Raw genomic sequence first — 3,076 nt, 5'->3', positions numbered from 1 at the left:
GTGAAATATTTTCGTTGCTTTCGTAATTTTTTTTTTTTTACATTGTAGTTGACGAATCTTAAAAAATAAAATATCACGAAAAACTACCAAATAAATAAATTTTAGTTTTCCACTTCGAATTGGGTAATGAATGAGTACACTAATAAAGATAACAAAATAAAACTCATATTTGCGCCGAAATATCTCCCATACTGTTTACTAAGACAGGTTCCTACTATCATTTTCCCTAATTGTTTTTAACTGTCTAGCATTTTTCAAAATTATAAGATAATCGTGGTTAGTAAAAAAAAACTTATCATGGTGTTAAGTAACATTGTGGAGTTTTGTTATGAAACGTATTTTGGTCATTATGATCCGGCTTAGTAAGTACTGTATCGAGCGAAAGTACGTGATTTTGTTTATACATATATGTATTGAAGTACGTTAAAAAAAATTTAAATCTATGATTTGAGATTTAAAATTTAACATGATATCTTTTATTTATAAATTATCGCAGAAAATGAATTACAATGATAATAGAGTACTGCGCGGGGATATTACAAGTCTGTCGTGCTTTAAATTTTAGGATTTGACATATAGATATTTTTGAAAAATGAAATCATTTCTGTTCGTTAAAAACTTATTTTTCCCGTACCTCAAATTCTCTCGCCCCTCAAAAACCGACGCTCTGGAAAAATTAATAACACATAATTTGTATTTTTTACACTTAAGACTTTTCATGTACATGGACTAAACCTTTAGTTGTTGAACTTACAAAAAAGTTTTGTCTACGCGAATAAAAGGATTGGCTTTTTTTGTACAAAATGCACACTTTTTAAAAATATCTTAAATGCTTGTAGTAGTTCATTTGTATTCAGGTGACTCCGTGGCGCAACGGTAGCGCGTCTGACTCCAGATCAGAAGGTTGCGTGTTCAAATCACGTCGGGGTCAAAGAGTACTTTTTACTTAATTATTTCTTTTGTAACATTAAACAAATTATTAAATGTAAATAAAAAACAGTTTAATTCCGCAGAATATTAATAAAATTAATAATGCATTATGTGTTTTATAATAGCACAATTTTCACAATAAAATTGATTTTCTAAAATAAATTTACCTGATGTTTTTCTTACAAAACTAAGAAACCATTTGTATTTTCATTAAGGTATTTTTACATTTTTATGGTGCTTCTGTAACACGGTGCTTATATACATAATGCAGTGTATTCTTTCCATACGGTTTTAGAAATGGGGCACAATTTCCTCCTTTACGCTATTACGCTGTGTGGGAAAACAGACGATAAAGAAGGGACTTATTTTAATATTTCTTTCATCGTCCTTCTTCCTGAATTAATTTTATCTTTCACTTTACCTGATCTTCTACCACCTACGACCATTACAGCTTATTGCCAATTCTAGCGGTTATTTTCATATTCTATTAAAGCTCGAAATTGCCTTTTCCTCTTGCTTGCACGTCTACAAGTTCAGTTACCGTTATTCCTTCCGGGGGGGGGGGGGGGAGGTAGAAAAAAGTTCAAAGGAAGCCATCGCTTCCTACCACGGCACACTACAGCCTTATCATTTCTTTGTGGTTGGGTGAAGGGTGAGAAGGGAATGGGGGGGGGGGGGGGGGGGGGGGGGGGCAATTCTCCAAAAATAGGATATATTAAAAAGTTGATATTGTGGTAATGAAAACGTAAATAGCAACCTTATGATAAAAGAATGTGAGTTGAGGCGTTGAAATTTTCGTGCATGGTACATTTCCTGCTTCTACAATACCGGCATACTGAATTTACATTCTGTATTAAATATATAATTTTGCCTTGCAGTATAATATGACTATAGCTCCAACATTCTTGATTGTTTAAACATTCTTTAAAGTAAACTTTCAGCGACTAAAAACCAATTTTATTTTCTTACAAAAAGAAATAAAAGGGTAGAAAGAAAGCACACTTAATTCTCATGAAATTAAAACTTGCTATCCGTGTGGGACAGTATTCAAATCGGATTGGGAAAAAAAAACCTATTTTTATCATTTACTTTTCTCTCATGGCTAACAGAGGACGGAACGCTTACACGACTATGTGGGTTGAATGGGAAACATGCATAAAAATACAAAGAATTGAGAAGGAAAGCCATTTCTTTGAGATGTATGCTTTGGAAATGGTCTAAAATTACCTCTATGGAAGAAAATTATATGACACGTTTCTCGCATACATTTTAATTTTCACTCTTTCTCTCTATTCTTAAATTTAAGAAGTAGATGGTAAAAAAAAAAAAAACAAAAAAAAAAATACACGTCGATTACGTTTCTATTTCCTTTTGTGAAATTGTCTTCAATTAAAGACAACGATTATCAAATAAATGTGTGTTATTACAGATACATTATAGTTGTATTTATTTATTTAGACAATTGTGTTTTCACTATTATCAATAATGGCTTGAAATTGCTAAGTTTAGATATAGTATATTTTATAATTTTTTTTGGAAATAAATTAATAATGTCACATGAGACGTTCGGTATTCAAATTGGTAAAATAGTGAGTATAAAGAATCTTCTAAAATTCCAATTTTTCTAAAATTCAAATTCTCCTGATTGCCTCCTGTGAGGATTGAACTCACGACCCCTGGTTTACAAGACCAGTGCTCTGCCACTGAGCTAAAGAGGCTGACGAGGTAATATTACGTAACTTTATGTAATAACAGATATAAAAAATTTTTAAAAATTAAATTTAAGAAGGTAATACATTTTAATCTTCGCATAAGCCAAAACCAGAAACAGTAATTTATTAACAAGTTAGCGCGAAAAATTGATATCTGGCATTTAGTAAATTGAATTAAATGTCACGTTATGGTCCTACCACAGTCGCGATGTCTGAGTCTGCCTGATCTCGCTGACCGTGCCGTCTGGCAAAAGTTTTGTGTAGTAGCGTGTGACATTCCCTTGTCCGATGCACGTGGCTCAAATGATATTAGGTATATATTGAAGGCAGCGCGGCAGTTTGCAATGGATATATAACCTCTTGGCGTTAGTCGATAGGTTTTAACAAGATAAAGGGAACCATGTATAAACGGAAATTCGATATATATTTTTTTA

The 3,076-nt window shown here is 32.2% G+C and overlaps 2 non-coding genes across 2 annotated transcripts; one reads left to right on the top strand and one right to left on the bottom strand.

The window, feature by feature from the left end:
- The first annotated feature begins 859 nt into the window (after positions 1 to 859).
- Positions 860 to 931, top strand: Trnaw-cca (transfer RNA tryptophan (anticodon CCA)). The gene has a single exon. It is a non-coding gene; the product is annotated as a tRNA-Trp (tRNA).
- Positions 932 to 2,576: 1,645 nt separating this feature from the next.
- Positions 2,577 to 2,648, bottom strand: Trnat-ugu (transfer RNA threonine (anticodon UGU)). Its single transcript has one exon. It is a non-coding gene; the product is annotated as a tRNA-Thr (tRNA).
- Positions 2,649 to 3,076: the final 428 nt, after the last annotated feature.

The sequence above is a fragment of the Bacillus rossius genome, assembly GCF_032445375.1.
Source record: "Bacillus rossius redtenbacheri isolate Brsri chromosome 9 unlocalized genomic scaffold, Brsri_v3 Brsri_v3_scf9_2, whole genome shotgun sequence".
Lineage (NCBI taxonomy): Eukaryota > Metazoa > Arthropoda > Insecta > Phasmatodea > Bacillidae > Bacillus > Bacillus rossius.
This window is presented reverse-complemented; position numbering and strand designations above follow the sequence as displayed.